The sequence below is a fragment of the Ptychodera flava genome, chromosome 12 (genome assembly GCF_041260155.1).
Source record: "Ptychodera flava strain L36383 chromosome 12, AS_Pfla_20210202, whole genome shotgun sequence".
Lineage (NCBI taxonomy): Eukaryota > Metazoa > Hemichordata > Enteropneusta > Ptychoderidae > Ptychodera > Ptychodera flava.
In genome coordinates, this window is record NC_091939.1 from 42,505,613 (window position 1) to 42,530,886 (window position 25,274).

Below are 25,274 nucleotides of genomic sequence, written 5' to 3' on the forward strand. Positions count from 1 at the left end.
CAGGAAACATCACCACACTGACAGGAAACATCTCCAGTGACCATGATTCTTTGCATTTATTAAACTTTATTGCATTTAGGTTGAACAAATTAGCACCATGTTGACTTCTGTCTATGAAGAATTGATCTTGTCCTCAAGAGTTCACTGAGCAGCCACAAGCATGCGCATAATAGATTACAACTCAATGCATGAAAGGGTAAGTAGTTCTTAAGGTACAATGTAGTATGCGCCTCAAAAATGAAAGACAAACCAATGCTCAAACTTTCTTAAATGAAAATTTCAACCATTCTCTTACCAAATCATGATTAAAAATATCAGGTGTCATCATGCAAAGCTTGACCCAAGAAAAACACATTACCTGATCAATGTTTACCAGTACTCAATATTCCAAATGGTTGCAATCCCTGTCTTAACTTTGTGGGAAAATAAAATTTGTATTTTTCAAAAAACTAAGATGCTGACAATTTTTCTGACATCATGACCTTTAAAATAAGCCCTGACAAGTGCTAGACCGAAATGTATTGAAACGATTTCGGAGTCTGAATATCTGTCCCAGAGGCGCATTCTACATTAACTTTTGATGATTATTTTTTCATTATTTTTGTGGTGAATGTCAATTGCACGTTCTTGTTCTTCTCTTCAAAGCATGTTGCAACGTCAACTATTTAGCTTGCCTGGCTTGCAATACAGTTCCTGTATGTGTAAAATTCAATGTTATTGCTGACACTTGAATTCTAGACTTAACTTGAATACACTTTAGGGCACATTGAAATGTATGGGAAACCAATACCACACTGTGAGGAAACATGTCCATTGAAAAGCATTTTTGCTGACTCTCTGACGTCTGATTTGACTAATTGTTAGTTTTAAGGAAGTATTCAGTTATTATGGTAAGGTTAGGGCTGGCTAATCAAAGGCAGGAGCCATCTTAAATTGGAAAACAGGAAAGTTTGGTTTGTCATGTGTAAATTGTAAAACGTAACAGTTCATCTCTGTGTCACATTTCAAAACACAATTACATCATTATATACACTTCAGCTACATGTGGTACGGTTGCATTAAAGTGATGCAGACTTGAACTATTAATACTTCTGATTATGTCACATCATTGTACAAATACTCAAGCTGCTAGTCCCAACACATAACATGAATTCAATCAAATTGGGATAAATTTAACTGAGAAAATCTTTGTAGCACTGACGAGATATGTTGTGTATTAATTGCAATAGAACTAATTTCATCAAAACTGTTTTGCCAAACACCATATTATGCAGGGAAAGGTATTTGTACATCTCCCAATCCTCTTTAAATCCTGACAATTTTGAGTAAATCTTCTTTGTAGCTTTTGATTTATTAAGTGAACCCACCCGTCAATTCTTCTGAAATCCCTGTCCAGCAGTAAATTATAACAACTCCATCAGGTTCTTACTTCACTATTTTGATGAAAGTGATAACTATCTGATAAATTCACACTCTACAATTTCTGCTCAAATCATAACAAGCTAAAGGCAACACTTGCTGATTTTGTAAGATGTGTTGCATGAAGTTTCAGAGTCAACAATACCGTATATTCATTTTGATCTAAAGTGATGATGTGAATAACTCTGATGCTTCATCAGAGAAACTTAGCTGTCAAGCAGTAACGGAGCGACAAAAAAAAAATTTTAACAGCCATCTTAATTGACTCTAAGCAGATAAAATAATTCACTATAGATCAGTGTTAGCTTATACTTTCAAAGAAGACATGTCAAATAAAATAATGATAATAGATATAGATCATGTAGTTTGATTAAAATAATCTACAAATGACAATACTCTGGATTAATTCTCAAACTGGAATTCAACAATCAGTATGATGTCATAACCTCAATATGGTATCTGCATCAGCATGCAATATTGACAGAGTACATCGTAATAAATACTATGGAAAGACAGTTCAAATGACTCACACCAGCTGTCACATTACTGGAATTATGGTGTTCTGCTTTGCACAGCCAAGATGTTCAATGACAGACAAGGAGAACTGTTTGTCTGTGGTTCAATGTAGTATTGCCAGTCTAACGTCAGAAAGGCGGAAATTCTAATTTTACTGATCTGTCACAAAATCTTGAAGCGTTTTAACTATCAAATCATTTTAAGGCTTACAAACATAATCAGTGGGCTTATGTGTTAAATATGCCTTTTATATGCAACTGTTTATTTACTCCGAGATCTACGTGGAATATCAGAATAAATTTCAATACTTGTGAGTTTGATCATATTGTATAATATTTGGTGAGAATTGAGGAATCACTTATAATACATCATTGATGAAAATCTTCGGTTGTTCACTTTTCATGAAAAGTAAATTCACTATAAACAAACATACATTTGAAAAACATGCCTTAGATTTTGAAAACACACTTTCACTCATATGAATTTTTTCAAATATCAGTGGCTATTAGACCGACACTTATTTCCTGACATGCAACTGGACATTACATCTGACACACACTAAATCAAAACTGGTAAAAATTGCACATTATTATACTTTAGATATACTGCACATATATTGTATATACCTTAACTGGTAGTTGTTTTGTTCATGATTACAGTCCATTATTCCATTGTACATTTCTAATGTCAAAATCTGATATGTAGAGGAAGACTTGTAGCCAAAGAGTCTCTTCACACCATGGTTGGAAAATAGCCATTCCTTCTGGTAGAGTCACATCACACCATGGTTGGATGATAGCCAACAGGATCATTTGCTCTGTGACAGAAGCATCTTCTGGTATCTTGGCAATTACAAACTTACAAGCCAGGTTTTTGTCTTTCACCATCTCATCACCAAGAAATAATAACAAAAGTGAAAACATAAGATATCAGGCGTTTGCTCTCACAAAGTATGTCATATACTTACATTATATCTGATCAAGTAATATCACCCTTTAATATCGCCCTCATTGTCTGATATTGTTTGCACTCCCTTTTACATTTCAAAATGCTCAAAAAGCAAAAAGTCTGATGAATTTGTCACCTTTCAAGGACACTAAAGTTTGATTTAACCAAAAAGTCATAGCAGTTTCAATATATTACAGGATGTGTATTTTCCATATAATGGTTTTGTGCCTCAATTCAGTTCCACCCTTACAAGCCAGGTTTTTGTCTTTCACCATCTCATCACCAAGAAACTATAATAATAAAAGTGAAAACATCAGATACCACAAGGAGGAATGCATGGGTCAGTGGCTAGCACAGTGAACTCACTATCACAGGATGGCGAGTTGGAGCCCTGGCTTGGCTATCGTGTTGTGTCCTTGAGCATGGCACTTTATTCCTCACTGCTTCTCCCCACCCAGGAGTGATGGGTACCTGGTAGGACAGAGGTTGTTATGTGTGCGTTTAGCTCTGCTGCGCTGATTGGCTGCACATGTGAGCTGTTGTTTGCTTCCCCAGGGAGTTGAGTGGTATTATATTAGGTTATGTGACCAGGGGTAATAATAATTGTAAAGCGCCTTGATCACATGTACTTGTGGATATGTGCGCTATATAAGAACCCATTATTATTATTATTATTATTATTGCCCTTAAACGGAAAGTTACAGGACCGTGGGCACACAATAGGGGGATTAATGATGATGCAGCCACTTGCATACACTGAGTGGGAGTTTTTGAATTCTCATAAGCATTGCTTTGACCGTTTGATAAATTTGAATAATCATGATGGGCACTTTAATGACATATGCAAAGAGGGCTCAAATGGTCATACAGGGAACACATTTTGAAACATATGCATTCTCCGACAACAAACTGACATTTTTACTGTTTATTTTCGACTCAAGTTTAGTTGCTATATATTCACAGACATCATATGCAAGATTCAATGACAATGAATGCCTGAAACATGGCAAAATTATGGGATTATGGGACCAAACACGGCACGTCCGATTTACATTTATTTGCATAGATTTACAATAATCCAGCTTTTATAGGGGAAGTTCATGTTTAACTAGATTGAACCAGCAGTGTATAAAGACCATGGAAAAACAGCTTAAATTCAATTGAGGTAGTTTGTGCCGTGAAAGTAAGAGACTTCAACTTTTGCTCAAACTTTACTCAAGCAAACTTTCAACCATTCTCTTTCAAAATCAAGAGTAAAAAATTGGAGGGTCGCTTAGAGACAAAAAAATACCCAATTTTTACTAGTTTTGAAATTCAAAATGGTCGCCATCCCTGTATTATCTTGGGGGTGTAATAAAATTCCTGACTTCAAGAAAACGGGTGAAAACTTTATTTACTCTATAAGCTTCAAAATAAGCCTCCACAAGTGGTTGACCAAAAGAATATTGTAAAATTTTGAGAGTTTAAATATCAGTTCCCAAGGCACATTCTGCCTTAATGCAGAATAAAAAGCTACTCTCCAAGCTTTCTTGACATACATCTGATTGCCAGTCAAGTCTATGAAAACTATACAAAACACCAACTTCCACAGTATACTAGAGTATGGCTACTCAAACCTATTAACACTGACAAAGATTACATTCAAGTTGTTTTTTAGTGTTTTCTATGGAAACAGTGTACTCTTTAAAAGATATGAAAAGTTCATCACAGGTTCTGCCTTTTAAACGATGAACTTACCATTGTTATACAGCCCAGGGTAAGAAAACAAGGAAGTGAACAGCAATGTCATAGAGAGAATTCAAGTCACTATGCTGGTAGATTATTTTTTCACAAACTTTGTTTTATACGGCCAGCATGTCTGTAGCAAGTTATTGTGTTACTCCCCAAAGCACATTGAAACACAGTATTCAGCTTGTGAATTCAGACTGTGCTGAGTAAACTGCCTTGTTACTGTTGACAAGTGAATTCTGGTCTGGATTAAAATTAAACTATGAAAACAATAAGTTATAAATGTATTTTGCATATAAGCTCTGCATTGACCAGCAAAATTGCATGAGTTTGAATGCCTTGGGAAGCAGTGTATGAACTTGCTATTGATGAACAAAAACAAATGCCAGTAAAAAGCCATCATCCATTACAGCTACTGGTCCTTTAAAATATAGAACACTGATCTTGAAGTGCATGTCTGCAATTTTGAAATATTCAGTCACTTACCTGGATAAGTCAAAGAAGCAAGAAACAGTTTCTAAAACGATAAAATCTGCTATCCATTGTCAATTCAAACAAGGGTCCATCCAGTAACTGAAATAAAACAGAAAGAGGCAACATTTTTAAATTGATGACAATAATAATTGCTTATACCCCGGCTCGAAAAGGCCCAGGCTCAGGATTAACTGAGGTGTGAAGAAGATTAGAAGCAGTTCTGTCTTTTGTCTTCTTTTGAAATTGCAATCATTAATATAAATATGTTGCTAGATTTTTGGATTAAGTCAGCACGGGGGTTTAAACAATACTTGTCAAACTGGAGACGATTGGGAATTCCTTAATGCTATTGCACGGGGGCGCCATTTATTTTCAAACGTAAACAGTAGTATTACCACTTAATGATGACATTTCATTTTGGTGCGACAAAGGCCGGGATAAACTTTGAAAATTGGGCATTAAATATAGTTTACAGAGAAACAGAATTAATAAGAAACATCAAAATTTGCTGAGAAAATGGCTGCAAATATGATGATGACAACAGATCAATCACACTCAAGTGATATTGAAGAGGTTAAAAACCAGTTAAAATCATATGAATTAGCTCAAATACAAAGACAGAAAATTCAATCATGGGTTGAATAAGGGCAGAAGTCTTCAAAATATTTCCTAAATCTAGAAAAACAGAGAGGTAAAGAAAAACTATTCAAGGAGGTTAGAGACAAGAATGGCAAAATTGTCTCTGATATAGAATTTATACTACGGTACACAGTACTGTAGATTTCCCATAATTCATTGCGATTTGTATCCTCGGAGATACCTGAGTGAAGTCTACTATGTCTCCCATGTGTAGACAAATTCACAGACTATTTATCAAAATTTTGAAAACGTACTTTTATGCACACCATTCTTCTCAATTCTCATTTTAAATAATTTGGAAAATTATGCATAATTGAGAGAAGAGATAGCAATTTTGTGAAATTCGCCAGAGATTATGTCCTCAGCTATACAGAATAATGTGATGGAAAGTAGGGAGACTAGTTGCACCTGTTTTATGAAAAAGGATATTGATTTTTTGCAATGGAAGTGACAAAATAAATTTGCGTGCTAAGTTTTCTCAGAGAATGACCCCTTCAGTTCGCCATAACTTACTGCCTAAAAAGTATGGCATTTGTAGTACCTGCAGAATGTGATTTTTATGGTTGTTTAGTGGTTATTTTCAAACTTTCACTGAAATATCTAAACATACTTTTACTAGATATCATTTAAAAATTATTCTGATGCTGCACACTAGTGCTTACATGCAGAACTGAAAAAGTTTTTAGAAAAGTAACCTTCAAGGATACAAGTCAAAGAGTATTGTGGGTAATTTATTGTACCGTACGTGCGGTACCGTAGATATACAAGCTGAAGTTTATGAAGATCTGTACAAAAAAGAAATGTTGACACCATACTACAGGAGGAATTAATAGATAAAACTAACATTGCTTTAAGTACTCAAGATAGAGTTATGAAGGTCAAATTACACAGGAAGAAGCTCTCAATGCTTAAAAGACAATGGCCAAAAATAAGTCACCAGGTTCTGGCGGCCTTTCAGTGGAATTCTATAAATGCTTCTGGCATTAAGGTCTGACCTTATTGAAACATTTAACACTTGCTCTAATTCAGTGGAACTGTCAAATAGCCAGAAACAGTTTGCGACGAAGTTCCGCAATTTGGCAGTTAATTGGAACTGTGCATCTTTTCTGCACAGGTTGCACGACAGGTCATGGCGAATCGATCAGTAAAGTCTGGTATTAAAGTAATATGGGTTAGAAATTGTTGAAATTCCCCAACATCATTTGATCTGGCGATCTAATTTACGAAGTATGGATAGCAGACGACGTTGATAATTGTATGAATGCATAATTTTTGTATGTATAACATCGACCTACTGGTTTACAGCCTGTCAAAGTAACTCCAGCAACTTGCTATTTATATTATTACCGATTCTTTTCAAAACCGTCCTAGACAATTACCAAACCATCAACAATAACGTGTTTTGTCATCAATGTGTTATGAAATCGTGAAAAATTGAATCAGTACATCCACCAAGACTTCAAAAATTCTGCAGTAAAACTCTGCCTGTATGGTGACTGGTTTAACCTACACAGTCGCTAATTGTTATGGCAGAAGTTTCAAACATCTAGAGCAAAAATGCTTGTCAATTTTTGATGGAATGCTTTAATAACAATGGGAAATATTTATAGCTGTCTTCAATAAATAATTTACATTATTACAAATAATACAGTATGTGCGGTGGTGGCACAGTTTGTGTGCACGGAGGTGACACTTTGTTACATGATAAGGTGACTTTGTTGTCAGAGTTGTACAACAAATATCTACACTTTGTGACTTCAATGACAAAACAGCTTCAAGTTGACCTCTCTGTTGAGCAGGTTCACAATGTTAAAAAGTCTCAAAAATGGTTACTGGGTTGCATAAATCTGGCATTAAACCACGTATGAAAACACATGTAAGTAGCAATAGGTCACTTGATACTAGCGTATAGATTGGGGACAGACTTGGAAGAGTACTCGTGTCTGCATGTGGTTTATGCAGAATACCCGGTATGCAGGTAAGTACAAATGACAAGAAGATAGCATCTATCAGGTCTTAGAGAGACAATGGACCAGCTAGTGTCATCAGACCATGACAATTTTTAGTTTAAATTGCGTTTTAGCAAAATTGAAAGTCAAACTTTCAGAATATGTGAAGGTCAAATAGCCAGAGGCAAAGACATGTTGTTGGACAGTGTTGCCTTTTTGACGGAAGTGCGAAGTGTTGACCCAGTGCTGTGGAATTTTGTAATGAGACTGGATTTAGGATGGTGAGGAAAAGCAGTTTTTTCAGAATGGTAACTTCAAGTGGGATGAACATTTTGTGGCAGGTTTGTAGGGTTTTGAACATGTTAATAGGACTCGCATCTTAAGAAGACTTTTCATCATTTCCTGCATACTAATTACATGCAATGAGCAGTGCTATTATTCCTGTCACCTTATACTTTGGGATGTGGTACACATGGACAAATTCACAAACTCCAGCAGGGAGTGCATGGAAATTTTACATAAATTAGCAAGCATCAGAGGCATGTCACCAAAATATGTACAGGTAGGATAGAGGAAGGCATGGAATGGGCAAAGGAATCGTCTGTAACCCTTTCAGTGAATGATATTGATAAGCTGAGTAGTTACTGTATGTGCTGCAGTCACATCTGAGCAACAGGGAAGAAGCTTTCATGGAACATCAATTCAGGCTGTTAGTGCTCTTCCAGACAGTGTAAAAAATGATGAAAGTGAATACACCTGATTCCATGGAGAGTCACTTGATTCAAAAGAGGGTGTATGGTTTAAAGTAATTAAAGGCCCAATAGCTGTATCTTTTTAGCATTATTTTCATGATTTTACTTTCAAACTAAAACAAGTTCATGGGAATGTACTCATTGAGGGGTGTTTATACAGGTAGAATAAACTGTCCACTGGGACTACATGTGCAATTTTGAGCAAGATAAATAATAAACGTTTGCCCAAATATAAAATGGCGCCCTCAAGCAAATAAAGCAAAAACACTTTACGTCTTGCATATATGCATTGGAATCTTCCAAGAAACAACAGAGTAGTTAAATATAATGCATAGTGCTGAATGTTTTCCACTGGGACATCATGTGCTTGCTTTCTTAGTAATATTACCAGATTTTAAAAATGGCGGGAAATCAAAACAACGGTTAAAATTCAAATTTAATTGTCCAATTTTTCAGTAGGAAAGGACTATATCCTTTAAATTTGTAGAATGAAAAGAAAACCACAGAAAATAGAAAGCCTTTTTTCTGGTCAACAAATTTCAAGAGTTACAACTACAGGGGCTTGAATTGTCAACCAGATAGCAGCAGCTTTTACAGGGCAGTTGCTGCACATTTCAATCATACATTGAAAACTTGTAAACCAGGAAGTGATGAGAGTGTGAGTGGCAGCTTACAGGAAACTGAGACTTTAATTGTAAGAAAGCTGAGACATCACGTGAGTACACTCCTGTATAAAAATGTTGAATACTTGGAAACCCTAACGGAAGTGGCCTTTTCCCCTTTCCTTGACAAAGATTGTGGCCCATTCATGAGTTTATTACATAGAATTGAAGTAGTCATACAGAATTTTAACCAGTTAGCACTTTGGAAATCATGATGTCATCATTTGCCTTGAGAAGAATTGTAAATGTATTTGTACAAGTAAATGGCTTTCTGGTGAAAGTGTCAGCCAATGGTGACAAATGTAAGTCATTGAACAACTTGCTGGCAATAAATGTGCTAAAATTAAACCAGTCAGACCATCTCCTTAGCTCACAGCAACAACTTATTGATGGTAAGTCATTGTTAGGCATAAATAATTTGGGAATCTTTTTTTTAGATGTTGTACATAGTACCACTACATCAGACACAGAGTAGACTTTTGTCAATACCATTGGCAAATATGAATTTGGTGATATCAATAAAGGTATACGTCTGACACATCAATTCCTACTGTAAATGTGGGAAGCAATGTACAGGTATCAGTATGAGCTGTTTCTCAAAGACTGCCCTGAAAATAGCCAAAGTAGTCAAATGATAAATATCAGAGACAATCTCCAGATAACTGATACAGGTAAACTAGCAGCTGCTTTTAATCTGGAGAATGAAAGAGACTGTTTAATAACTCACGTGATGGATTTACTAGATTTGTAGCCAATCAGTCACAGATTCAATATGTGGTCCAGATTCATAAACGTTGACATGATGGCATACGTTGGTTTGTATCTAGGAGTGAGGGGGAGAAATTGGAATCTGACAGTGGCTAGTCTTATGGAAATGTGACCCCCTCATGCAATGGATAGGACCATGATTGTACGTCATCACTTGTGTGAGCTTATGATGTTGCCACAGTCATTACACAAGCATTTTGTTGATGGTGCCTTTGCTGTGAGTACATCAGGTAAGGAAATGTCCTCAGTATAACTTGATGAGGCACATGAAATGTGCATCAACAGGGATGTCAAATCAGTGCTACACTCAACATTTCAGAAAGCATTATGCCGATTTATACACTACTTGCCATTTCGTGCCTGAATTCTCAAGAATTTGAAATCACAGCTGTATCCTGAAGGAAAAGATGGGTCGGTTTCAGTTGTCAGACCCACTAGTATTGTCAACGATTAGGCAAATGTAAAAAAGTATCACGAGAAGCTAGTCACATCTTTCTTCAATGAGACAGGTAAGTCACTGAAACATCTGTTTTCAGGAAGAAAGGCAATTGACACAGCAGCAACACCAAGATATGGCTGTGCGTGTTCTTGGCATTGTAGCCATGGAGGATTATGTGAAAGCAGTTTATTTGCATACTGGCTCTTTTACACATGTACAGCTCAGAAAGAAAAAGAACATAAATACTTTTGCAAAAACCAAGGTAACTGTATCAAAACAGTACAGAGAAATAAAAGATCAGAAACTTGTTATTTCATGTCTTCAGCAACAATTGGCTTTCGCAAGGCTAGTAACCAACAGGTGGCTGCCCTAGGTTGAGCTTGGATGGTTTGTGGCCTTACTTGTGGCAATGTGTAACGCGATGGGCCTTCAAGAAAAGGGGATAAAGTCAAACATGACTCAAGTACTTCGGGCAAAGTACAAGGCTTAGGGTAGCTTTGATACAGAGCTGCCAAAAACCGCTAAGGTAAGCAGAGATCTGTGTGTCATTTTAGGAGGGATGTTCATGATCAATACTAACTCAGTTGAATACCATAAAACATTTTATGACAATATAGAATTTCTGTTCAAACGGTGGGTAATACAATATATAAATATGTATGGAGCAGTTGAAGTCACATAGTGTTTGATCATGCTGAAAGAAATGGTGTGAAGCCAAAAGAGATTGAAAGATTGCGGCGAGATACTCTTGCCAGCACTGATGAAGATGAGTATCAAATTCTGACATGTGAAAGCTGCTTACCAAGTAGCTTGCAAAAATTCATCAGACAATGTGTACAGAAAAGGATGCATCAATTTGATATCAGAAACTTTCCTCAGCATGGACTTGACAGGTCAAGCTGTAGTACTTGCTGGTGGTTTTGATGGAGGCAAGTCTGATGAAGCATACAAATCCCATCAAGGTGATGTAATTTGGGTAGAGAAATATGATTATTATCGTAGTAATCATGAGGAGGGAGATAGTAGAGTATGGTTGTATTGTGCCAGGACTGACTGTCGGTATGTGCTGATATACAGTCCCAATACTGACACATTCTTGGTTGGTTTGCCCATATCATTAACCAACAGCAGCAGGTATATGTACAACTTAGGGCTAAGGCATGTGATAACTTGTACCTTGATATAAATACTTTGTGTGAATCATTGATGTAAATCTGCAACGAATTCCAAAGTTGAACAAAGTGTTGCAAATGTTGTATATTGCCAATGGTTGTGATTATGTGTCGTACTTTCGTGGGTGTGGAAAGAAGGCATTTTGAAATGCTTTCTACACCAATGCACACTTTATATCAGGTGAGGGTAGACCAGGTAGTCTGAGTAACACAGATACAAACACAGTTAAAACTGAGGTGCTTCTGGCATTATATAGACTAATTGGTTCTGTATACTTCCAAAAGCATACAGTTACTTTCCAGGTAAGAACACCAGAGGAGCTATTCTCCAGTTTTGAGAATGCCAGTAGTACTGCTAAGTCCACTGGTGCTGCATATTACAGTTTCCATCCCATATATGTGAAATACAATGGGCTAGAGATGACTAAGAAGATGGCTTAACGCCATCAGATATGGCTTTAGAGTATCATTGGTGGAGGTGGTCACAAGCAGATAAGAATAAGGTTACTTTACAGCCACTGACTGATTGGGGATGGAAAATTGAAAGTGGAAAGCTTGATGTAGTATGGGGTACAAGGGAAAATATGGAAAAAGTGCAGGCGTATGTGCAAAGACTTAGAAAGTGATGTGGATGCCAAAAGTCAAAGTGTCGACATGTACATGCAAATGTAAACAAATAATCAATATTATCAGATTGGCTGTAGGTGTAAGAACTGTGTGAATAGACCTGATGTAAAGGAGGAGATTGAGTCTGACCTTGATGAACTTGATATAGATGATGAAGATGATATTGTAGCAAAATGTCTTGATAATGCCATTGTTGATGAATTGAATGAGGATGAAAGACTACAGTTGGTAGAAATGATTGATCATTGCCAGAAAATCATATCTGATGAAGAGGAGGAAAGCTTATGCTCAGAGGATATGAATGATGATGATGATGATGGTGAAAATGGTTTGTGACATACCGGTATGTCCATAAGTGACTCTATCCAAAGTTTGACTGTCTATTGACTAACAATATTGTCAGTCACTTTAGTTCAGTTATTACAGAATATGTCCTGTATATCAACAAATTTTCAGAACAGTTGAAATATTGCCAATAAATTATGTGACACAGTTGTGTGTTTAAAAAGCAAGTTTCATGTTAGCAGTGATGTCTGTCAATGGAATCTGACAAATTGAGCCGTGCATACATTTTTACAATGGAAGCTTCCTTGTTATTCCATATTACTGCAAAGTTACTGTAGAATAAAAAATAATACCCTAGAGGATGGAGCCCAGCCTTTAATTTTAACGTTCAGTATATACATGCATGTTTTGTGTATTTAACATCTTTATATCATTGTTCTCTGTTACAGGCATTACAATGAAGAAGACTGCACAAGAGTGTCATTATACCTATCCAATTTCCATGCAAGCAGATTCCTAGAATCGGTCAGTATTTGTCGTAAAAGTTGATCAAACCTGTCATTTTTTGGATAGGACAGGTGAAAACTTGCAAAGGAAGTAGTAGGGAGTGTATGACTCTTCTTGCATCAGCAGTATATCAAGTTATCAATTAGTTCACAACTTAACTAAAATGACAAAGGCCAAGAAAAGTAAAAAGTTTGTTCCTAATCATTTTTTTTCTGCTCATGAGGAAACAAAATGAAAAAAAATAAATGCAAAAATATGCAACGATAATGCATAACCAGTGCTGTATAGAAAGAACTGTAAACAAAATAACTGACACTAGCATTCCATTCAAAGCTGTACACATATGTCACTGTTACATTAAGCTGTCGTAACTGTGCATTGCTGCACTAAAATCAAACCACAGAACTGTTGCTATACAAAAATAGTAAAGCAACACTGCTGTGCATTTATCTGTACGTGCATTCCTATGTGTTTTCATGTTTTGCACGTTCCTGTTGGTTGAAGAATAAGAAAAAATTTGGAGGAAAAAACCCGCGTCACCGCATCATTTTTGCAATATGTCAAGGATGAGAAACAAATTTGTTATTTTCCTTGGCCTGAACATCTTTATTTCTTTGCAGACCTTCGCCTGTTGTTACTGTGTCTACATTAATATAGCAATATTACATAGTTTTTATTTAAAGAGTAGACTACGTAGAAAATCTTTCCTAAATGTTGTCATTGTTTTTTTTACTTACAAATTTTATCATAGGCTACCATGTGATTGTTAAATGTTTTTCCTTTTTCTGGCTTACAGAATGAAGCATGCATATAATTTGATCTGTTGACTGACTGCATGGCATTGTACCAGAATAGTGATTTGACAAGATAGAGTTTACCCAAGAAAATTGAAACAACCAATTAACAGTTACCTTCATTTGTATATAATTTCAAGACAAATGAGTTCGACTTGTATCCATGCAGTTATTTGATTTTTAGTCTTTTACATATAAGTAAAGTTATCATGTTGACACAAGCGAAATGTTTTCTAATGAATAAGTTTATTTTTTACATATCCATTTGTTGTTAATGCAGAAATTGTTCATTTAGTTTTTAATATCATATCAAAATTGTTTGATCGTTTAAAAGGGCCATTAGCACTATACCTTATTCAAATTTTTAAAAATGTGCTTCGGAGTCTCTGTAATCAAGTCATATTACGTCTAAAATGTTACTTTAGCAGTCCTGGATAACAGACTGGGTCTATCGATTTCAAGCACACATGCTTCCTCCCTGGCTCAGCCATATTTGGCTTGCAAGCTAAAAATTATTTTTATGGTTAAAAATCTGAATCTGAGTTGTTTGTTCTTCACCAACATTTTCAAAGTTTCTATGGACACTCTATGGGAAGAACTTTGACTTGAGTTACTTTTGATTTGAAATCGTGATATTAAAAATAATTCAAAAGATACAGCCAATGTGCCTTTAATGAAAATTTGTAGGATGTACCGGTATTTTCCACTTGTGCTTTTATAACATTTATTTGTACGGCCATACAAAGTTAAATGCAAGAACATCTTACACATTAAAGATGTTTGTGACGTATTCAGATTTATATTCACGTTTTGATTATCACATGTAAAAATGTGTGTAATTTCCTTTGTGTGATAATATTGAATTCTAATTTGGACTTTGTTTCATGTCATGGATGCTTGAATAAACGCCAAAAACCACTACCTCCATGCTTAATCTTGTTTTTTTTATGAGCCACAAAGATGAAAAAATCTTGTAAGTGTCAGATTCAGGTGATAAAGGAGCTAAATTTCAAAAAAAGTGTGAGTGTAAATCAGAAGTAAGGTAAGTGTTGATCTTGTGGCCGTTGGGGGCGCTTTTGGGCTGCATCGCTTAGTGTACTCTATACAGGGACTGTTTCGACGTATTGGCACAGTCGTCCTAGGAACAAAATGTGGTAAAAAAGTGAATCATTTGGTCAAAAATGCAATCTGTTAGTAGGTCACTGCATTTTCGAATCTGGACACTGAGGTTTTGCTGCTTTGTTGGGTTGGTAAATACATGATTATACCCATCACATACAAGCAAGCTGTCTCTCAAGCCTGCCAATTTTTGGGGGTTCTTGATAAGGTAACCATTGAATTGACCAGTGTAATTAAGTATAATGTTCTATTTTTGAACTGTGCCACTTAAGAATGGGAAATGAAATCATTTAAAGGTGCCAAATTCCACGACAAACATGAACATTTAGAATGTGAAAATGGCCACCGACTGTTTGAATTTAATGTTCATGTATGCGTGCCCCCACGACGGCAAATGGATTCTATTGTTCTCAAGGATCTGCGTCGCGACTGAAACTTGGTTTAGTTTCTTTGCTCTATAAAAAGTGAGATAAGGCAGACTTTATAGATAATAATTGGACACCAATAAGTCTCCTCAATGTTGACTATGAGATTCTTGCAAAAGTAATTGCTAATAGGGTGTGGAAGGTAATTGGCAAAATATGCAGCCCAGATCAGTGTGGATACATCACCAGACCGGAGATAGGTGATCATATTGTCTTCACCAGAGATATTTTAGAATATGCGAAAATTACTTATAAACCTCTTATTGTCATAAGTCTTGACTAAACAAAGCTTTTGACTGGCTAAATAGAGATTTCCTTTTCCAAGTCCTTGACAAATTCAACTTTAGTAGTGACTTCATCAAGTGGATAAAGTTCTTTATAACAACACTACATGCAAAATTCAGTGCAATGGCTTTCTTTTTTGCAGTATTCAACTTCATCAGGGTGTGAGACAAGGGTGCCCCTTATCACCATTACTGTATATTATGGCAGCGGAAATGTTAGCCAAAAATATTCGTAAAGATGACAGTATAGCAAGCACAGTCCCTATGGACTGTGCTAGCAGGTTTCATTGTGCCAGACAAACAAGAAGACAAAATTAAGAGTTATGCAGATGAAACAACTTTATACTTGATAAATATAGAAAGCATTACAGTCTTTGAAAATGTTCAGCAAATATGAAAAAGCAACAGGTGCAAAGCTGAACAAGAAGAAATCTAAAGATTTATGGGCAGAGAGTTTAAAAAACTGCAGTGATTTGTTGGAATAGATTGATTATTTAAACAAGGTTTTACAGATCTTGGGGGTTGGGTTTGGAAACAATAGTATGTCTAGAGAAAACTGGCAAACAGTGATGGAAAAAATTAGAAATTGCCTTAAGGTAGAATGCGCCTCGGGGACAGATATTTAGACTCTCAAACTTTTCCAATTCTTTTCTGATCTACCACTTATAGGGGTTCATTTTAAGGCACTTGGTGAAAGAAAACTTTTTACTGGCTTAGTTTTTCGAAATTCAAAAATTTTATTTTTTACCATAGATTTAACACAGGAATGGCAGCCATTTTGAATTTCAAATATCGGTAAACCTTGGGTTATTTATTTCTCTAGTACCGAAACTTGCATGGTGACCCCTGATTTTTATTCTTGATTTTGAAAGAGAATGGTTGAAAGTTTCAGTCAGGAAAGTTTGAGCAAAAGTTTAAGTCTTTCACTTTCGAGGCGCATACTACCTTAACTTAAGATCTGGAATACTAGAAATTTGTCCTTTTTAGGCAGGGCAACAGTAGCTAATATGCTGGCTGCATCAAAATTATGTTAATGGCATCATTTGATCACATACCTAAAGAAGTAATTTTCTGTAAATTTAAATGGTTTTAAAAATGTTTTAAAACATTGTTTTCTCAGTATTTGTTAAAGTTTGTTCGTCTTGTCTTCATGTTTTAACTCTGTATCTGTATTTTTACTAACAGTCTTCCATAAATGGCCTCGGCTGTGGAAGTCATTATTAATAAAATAAAATAAAATAAAATAATGAAGCAAATAGTAAATTATGGAATTTTATTTGGAGAGGCATATGAGAAATTATAAAAAGGGGCATTTTTATTCAAAGATATGATGATTGTGGCTCATCTAAGATGACAAGGAAACCCCTCATATAATATTTTCAAAAAGCAAAGACTCTAAAGTTTAGTATGCTAGCAGTAGTTTACTCAAAGGATGAAGTGGGTGTATATTTGGGGTAAAAACCTCAATTGTGATATTAATGATAAAAATAAATTTAAGTCAAAAACTTGACGCTATTTTCTGAAATGTAATATTTCACTTGAAAGAAGAGTGTATGTAGAAAAAAACTTTTATTTGGCATAATCTATCATTGTGAAATGGCAAGGGTTGAAAGACTGACACTCAAAAAATTGATTAAAATCATGATAAACAAAATTAAAATGCCTCTTATTCAAAATGTAAGGATGTTATTGCCAAACAAAATAATGATTTGTTATATAGCATTTAAAAAACATAATGTGAAAATTTCAGAAAATTTGACCCAGCCAGAGTCTGGAGTTCAATTCTTTAAAAATTTCAAAATTGGGAGGAAAAAGAAGCCAGGATATTGGGTGATTTACATACATTAGCATAAATTAACACTTCTTTATCACGAAACTTTTGACTGCTGACAGGCTACAAGGTGAACCCAAATAAATAATCACTTCAAATATCCAAAATGAAGAAAACTATGATATTTTAGACTTAAGAGAATTATGGTCTGACAAAAAGTGAGGTCAAAACCAAGTCACTTTATTGGAAATTAGTTGATAAGAAATGGCATGCAGTCAAAGGTCAAATTGATCAAAATGGGCTGAATCTTACTCTCACTGACAATTACAAAGCTACTTTATTCAGTCGTCTTAATTCAACAGGAATTGTTAGCAGTTCAGTAAATGATTTAAATTGGAAGATTTTCCATAGAGGCCTAGTCACAGGAAGCATGGTCACAACTTTTCCATTAAGTGATGGGAAATGCATATTTGTGGCCAAGAAGAAAAACTGAAACATATCTTATTTTTGTGTTAATATGTAACAGAAATCTGGCAGAAATGTATTTCTTTCTTTGTCAGAAAACAACTCAAGATCAAAACATTTGCATTGGAGAATAATGCAACATTAGAAATTAATACTGCATCACTTCCTTTGTAAAATACACAGTTTGGAATATTAGAAATTCTGCGACTCTGTGGTATTAAAGTTTCCCTACAATGGTGCCATGGCAAATTTTGGGGTCACCCTGAAAATGTACATGGAAAAAAAAAGTTTATCAGTCTACAATTGTTTTACTTTCTACACTGTTTCAGTTTCTACAGTGCTTTCCCTGTCTTTATTTAAGATATGTCGGCAGCAATATTATGAATGCATGGCATACCATATCGATGTTTTCTCCAGTGCCAATAATTAAAAATGCTAAAATTGTATCTCATTTAGCTAAAACTGGGTAATCTGAAATTTTCAGATGTGGCAGGAGTGACATCTTGGAGGTAGCATACCGGGTACATGTATGCTCCTGATAAGATCCTTTTCATGGTTGGGAAATTTGAATGTTTACAGTTTAAACTGTATATGCAAAAAAATTCAAAAAAATTCAAGAAGGGACTGTATTCTCATTCAGATTTGAAAAAAGTATTTACTCAGCCCAGCCAATAACTATAATATCTGAGGTTTATTTATATGATACAGTGATGCAATTTCTAACTATATCAAGCTCAGTAAGGAAGCACTCAGTTATTAAAGCCAGAGGTGGGCTGGAAAAATCAGGGGGAGGGAGTCACTTGATTTTCTCAATCCTGTAAAAAACAGTTTTCAGTGTACAAAAATGTTCTTGGTAATAAAACTGATTCTCTGCATGAATTCGTTATCCGGAGATGACCAGTGTTACCATTCAAAATTGGATCAATACTTACTCAAGTAATTGGGGGGGGGGGGGGGCCTCGGCTCAAATTTTTTCCATCTTGACAGGGCCAGGGGTTATCACTTTTATGGGCAATGGGTGGGGAGGGTTTACCTATTGTGACTCAGATGCACCCCTGGCCATAGTAACTGAACACTTTCTAATCAGAAACGCTTGTGTACTGTATAGCTTCAATCAGCGTGGAAAATACAGGGCCTGATACAGGGTCTATGCATCGGTTCACAAGATTCCAGATGTGAGTATTTTCACAAGAATTTGTCTCACTGATACATGTAAAATCCCGTACAAGTATTGTAAACATTCAGATACATGTAGATCTGTGATGATATACAAAGATATTCAGTAGAATTGTATGTTCTACAGGCCATATTTTTATCACAATGCAAAAACATGGCGTCAGTGACAACTTGGCTCACATTTGGTTCAATGAGGCAGGCCACAGTGAATATACTTAACTAAGTTTTCCCCTGGGAGCATCCATACCAAGTTACAAAGTGATCAGGTGAGAGATTTCAGAGAAAATGATTTTTGACCAAAAATGGGACAAATATTTACAAAAAAATACAAATATGAAAATTTCGCCACAATGTGGAGACACACTCTAGGTAAATGAATAACAAATTTGACAGCAATCAGAATAGTTAATTCAGAGAAGATGATATTTTTGACCAAGAATGCAAAAAAAAGCCCCAAAAATACAAATATGAAAATTTCACCATAATTTTGATGAATCAAACAGAAGACAACCAAAGGATCAAGTGTATCAAGTTTCAAAGCAATCCAACAAGTACTTTGGGAGAAATGATTTTTTGACCAAAAAATGGGAAAATTGCTCCTAAAATACAACTATCAAAATTTCACCACAATTTGAATAAATATAAGTAAAGTCACCATAAAGAACCTGCATATCAAGTTTCAACCAAATCTTTCCTGTGGTTACAGAGTTTTAGCAATTTTCAGGATTTTCCCTTTTTTTCACCTCATTTGCATTTTTTTGAGAAATTCACATCTCCACCCCTGGGTGCACCTGTACACAAAATACTAAGATGGTAGGTGCTGCAGTTTAGGAGTTTTTGATGTGGACGGACATACATGTACATCCGCACATATTAACATACCGTACACACAGACGCCGCAGACTTACCATATACATGCACCGGTAAGGTCTCTTTGGTATATATACGATTCTGACAGAGAGGTAAGTCAGTATTGAAGAAAACTACACACAGTTACTAATATTAGCAGATTTCCAAACAAGCACTCTTGCACCTGAAAATTTGTACAGTATACACAGTTTTCTTTGTAACTTTTGAGTTTCACAACAACACATCAAAACACTACTACCGGAGTGCAAACCATACCTGTATGTTAATTGCAATTTGTATCGTTTTGACCACAAAAATCTAAGTTACCATGGAATTAACAGCAGACACAGAGATAGCCTGGTATAAGCAACCAATTCCTGTGTTTGGTCTGTAATTTATGAAATTTATTTATGCATATGATTTTGTGCAATAAAATTCCAATTCAAAAATTGTACCCAGGTATACTAGTATGAGCACTGTAAATGATACAGCCCTCGAATGCATACCATAATATAGTACTTACGTCATATCCTGATACACTCAGTGCCTTTGAATAAATGATGACAGCTGGTGGACCTGTAGAAGTTAATAATGCAGAAGTCAATTGTTTATACTGTGTTGCTATGGTAACAACAATAGGACAATGTTTGATACTAAACAATCAAGCCAAAGTTAATTTCAAACTTTTACGATCTTCAAATGGATGTAACTCATCTTCTTTTGGAATTTTGGTCTAGTAAATGTCATAAAATGAAATAAACCCTGCCAAGCTACTGCAAGACTTCAAGATATTGACCTGAACAAGACATATATTCATGAGCGAGAGCAAGTGCATATATGAAGTGAACTGGTCAAAATCACATATTATATCATATACTCATTGCTAAGGTAGTGTAACATGTATTGCTATCATACAATAATAGTATATTGACATTCTGACATGAAACACAAAACACAAGGCCAATATCCCCGAAGCTAGTACAGACTTGGATGGTATAGAGAATTATAACACGCCACATGCTCATTCCGTGTCGTGATTTGTCAGAATACGTCACGTGATGAGAAAATAGATAAGTCTAGTCTCCACCGGATCGACAAAAGTGATGTCAGAGGTATTTTTTTGAAGAGCTATTTCCCTAGGGAAATAGTTCTGACTAAATAAGGAAAAGTACCCGGTAACGTGACCGTAGTGTCCTCTGCAGCTTTGCAACAATGGCGGGTGACTACAACGTGATGTTCGTCCGGGATAGTTGACGACACATTCTCTAAAACAGATTTTACAACATTTTCCAACAGCATAGGAACTTGAACAGCTCATTGACGGAAAAGATTAAAGTGTAACTATTTATGCCGTTAGGTATGCTTAGCATATTTTTTGAAAGAAAGTGGTACCACGTACAACTGAAACCGCTGTGGAAACATCGCCCAGTAAACTTGTCACAATGGATTGTTGCGGTGCAAAATATCAAAACACATAAAAACTATATAACAATGCAACATAAGCATGTGGTGTGTTATAAAACACCTATAGCCTGGCCTTTCTTCGGGCTATAGCACTCGTCTATTACCCCTTGTGGCCGTGTGTTACCAGAAACACATCGCAATACCCCTCGGCCTACGGCCTTGGGAATAGCGATGTGTTTCTGGTAACACACGGCCCCTCGGGGTCATATACGGGCGCTATAGCCCTCATGACCAGGCAATGGGTGTTTACTAAAGGATGTACATAGCATAGAAACCAGCAAAGTTTTTGACCCAAAATGGCAAAACAGCCACCAAAATACAAAATTTCAGTTTATCATAGTTTCAATGTATTACATTTAGTTAATCCGTAGGGACCTGGATACCAAATATCAAAGCTATCAAATAAGTAGCTTTTGATAAACAAATTTTTTATCCAAAAATGGCAAAAATTACCCCAAAAATACAAAATTGTAGATTTCATAATAATTTCAATGTATCATATTTTGATCATCCCAATGGAGTGCTATGCCGGGGTGTGTGATGCTTTATATTCACATTACATGTAGTCCCTTACAACAGTCAGATCTAACACTGCCATCTGGACTGACACTTATGATGGGATAGCTAACATTGACAGACACCAATATCATCTATCTTTGCATTTTTGTGTTCTTTGGCATATTTGCTAATATACCGGTAGTGCTGCTTTGTCACAGGTTCAGAATCAAGGCCTAATTTTACAAACTTCTGTTGTTTCCCAATATTTCTGACAAAATTCCATCAAAATTTACACTACTGGTGTGACATTTTTTAAGAATGTCACCAGCTTTACTGTAGCTGTAATCCAGATCATGCCTGTGCAGAGAATTCCTCTGGTTGACAGTTTCTGACTGAATCTTTGCTGTGTGCTGTGCTGTAATAGTACTCTCTTGTAAAATTTGATGATATCACCCTGAGTTCATTGAGTCCACAAAATTCACTGATAAGCTGTGGTATTGCACAGTGAGTGTTTGCGGGGGAAATGTAACAGTTTAAAAAATCATTAACCTGTCAGTCATCACCCTTCATGAAATTATGAAAAGTATTTGTTCATCAGTTATATGTGACTGACATGATAATGGATTAAATTTGCTCAGTGTTGGCTGTGCTGATGAGATGCTGTCACAGTGGTTGATATCAATGTCATCTACTTGAAGGAGCTTGATTCCTGTCAAGGACAATCCCAGTACATCAGTACCAGTGGCTGTGTGTCTATCTGAGTGGCAGTCTTACATTCTTGCAGAGGGAATAGCAAAGCATCACAGTGTTTACAACTTCCATGTTCACTGCAAGGAAATATATGGAAAAGAAACATTATGCCAGTGCAGTATATTTATTTTGACAATAACGATCTTCCTAGGTATTATATATGTATTTATTCGGCATCATATTGTTTTGGAATTTTCCTGAGTAAACAAACATTATTTTACCAGACCTCTGCACTGAATACAAAATCACAATACAAAGTCATTGGCCTTTTACCTTAAGGTCTGTCTAAAAAGGGTAATAATAAAATATTGCAACACTGAAACAAATCTCTCCCAAGTACGAACAACTGCCCGGTAACTATAAACAAACAAGAACAGCTGGCTCATGTCACTTTCCACAGTACTGTAGATTTCCCATGATTCATTATGATTTGTATCATTGAAGATTCCTCAGTGAAGTCTACCATATATATCTCCCATGTGTAGACAAATTCATAGACTAGTTGTAAAAATTCTGAAAATATGTTTTTAAGCACACTATTCTTCTCAATTCTCATTTAAATGATTTGAAAAAATAATGCATGATTGAGAAAGGAGATAGCATTTTTGTAAAATTTTCACTGATTGTGTCTTCAGCCATACAGAATAATGTGTTGGAAAGTGGGAGACTAGTTGCACTTGTTTATGAAACAAAAGGATATTGCTTTTTAGCTCGTTTCACACATTGGCTAATGTCATAGTGATGGCTCTCTGTCTATCTGTGTGTCTGTCTGTCTGTCTGTCTCTCTGTCTGTTTACACGATAACTTAAAAACACCTGAACAGATTCAAGTCAGATTTGGTACACAGGTACCATATGCTACTTGCAAGAACTGATTAGATTTTGGTTAGTGTGGCTTGCATATTAATGAAGTTATGCAATGATAATTAAAGAGAATTGTGGGTAATTTATTGTACTGTGCTTTTGAGGTTGAGTACTGACCTTAGGTACGATCCATGCAGTCTCTTCACATTGCTGCACTGACTACTGAGATTTGGGTAAGTATTTTCATGGTTGAATATTCATTTAAGCTGTCTATCTTTCTGTACCCAATTAAACTGTAGATCTGATCCAGACTTGGTCTTAATGTGAGAGAGGATTCATTGACTTTACAACTGCAACCGAACGGTCAGGGATTTCACTTCAATCTGGCACATGAGGGAAATGAGAAAATAAGGGATGGACCATTTGATATCCTAGGGGAGTTCTGGGAAGATTTTCGAAAAACAAAATTTCTCAGCAAATGTCAATGAAAAAAAATCAGCTAGAAGACTTGATAAAAAGGATTGGGAAAGTGGAGAAAACAATGTACAATGGATCAGGAAAAAAATAATGCTTCTTCATCAATCTTCCAGCCCCACTCCCGGATATCAAATGGTCCACCCATGAACAATCGATAGTCACGCCACGCAGGTACATCCATGGGCCACTACATCACCTTCCTCTGATAACAGGTTTGGTAGCTAAGGGGTTCTCATGAACACTCATCTCTTGAACATTCATTACGTAGATACCATGGTGCGTACGTCTGGCTTGAGGCATGCAGTGCAGTAGTGAACGATGTTACCGTCTCTGTAAAGGCTATAACCGCGATCGTGTCTGTAAATCTTCAGCCGAGACCTACTCCGAGAACAGTTTGAAATTAAAGAAACAAAAATATCAGAAATCTTGAACTTAGACAACATCGTTAGGTTGTTGTAACTCCGAGTAATTTCGTTTTGGTTGGGTAATATTTCTTGTCGGCCGTCAACAGAGACTGTTCTCCGTCCAGCAAGCGGTTTCACGCAGTCGTCGTCCGCTATCGATCTCACATCTAACTATATGGTGAGCACCACAAGTTCAAGGTGTATCTTTGAATCTTTGACCGCGGGTTGAGTTCGTAGTTTTGAGAAAATTTCGAAGTTACGGAATTTTCATCTTCTTAGCGTCGTCTGTAGTGACCGTCGTCATATTGCCAGAGTTTTGACCGGACGATACAAAATTGTCCCCCAAATTGACACCAATATACGCCCTCATTAGTCACAAATTTCTAGCCTCTCTATTGTTATGAAAATAATATAGAACGTGTCATAGTCATAAGTGTAACCAAACCTGTCTAAAGTTGCCGGGAATCATCACATAAAGAAACGTTTTAATAAATTATTTTAATTAATTAATTGTTAGAGAACAGTCTACCAAGGTTGAGTTTTGTGACGAGCATGGCTCAGATTGGCTTCTGCTATTTTTGCAGTATATGCCTGGTAGTATTTGTCATCAAATTACCGAAGATCCTCACAGTTCAGGCCATATAATTTTAAGTTAAGCATTATCATTCCATACGTCAGGTTTTCCTTCTGACAAAGGCGTGTGTCACATGGATGTGGATATCTAAATATTCACTTAAAATATCTAACATTATCAAGAAATTATATTCTTCCAAGAACTATAAAAGGCATAGGCCGACATTTCCTCGAACGAAACCATTGTGATTAACTTCGACCCTTTAACCTTGGCTCCATCTTTCCATTTCTGATTTCCTTAGCGCGACCTTTCCTCCCTTTGCCTTTCCTTTCATCACTTAGATATATCTTTACTTTCCATTTCATTTCCAAACGGTAAATTCAATGTTATCGAAAGTTTTATTTTATGACCGAAGTAAGGCGTCGAAAAGTCCAGTCCAATTATTGAAGTGTAAGCTTATGTTTGAGTAGAATTTTCAGACAGATTGGTCCTCGCTTAACTTCAATTTTCTGATAAGTAAAAAAGATGTGGTTTTT

General features: G+C 36.0%; 1 long non-coding RNA gene across 1 annotated transcript; it reads right to left on the bottom strand.

Annotated features, from left to right (window-relative positions):
• Window positions 1-189: 189 nt before the first annotated feature.
• LOC139145943 (uncharacterized) lies at window positions 190-20,345 on the bottom strand. Its single transcript, XR_011555057.1, has 3 exons — window positions 20,292-20,345; window positions 5,098-5,184; window positions 190-2,822 (listed from the first exon to the last, which is right to left on the bottom strand). It is a non-coding gene; the product is annotated as an uncharacterized lncRNA (long non-coding RNA).
• Window positions 20,346-25,274: the final 4,929 nt, after the last annotated feature.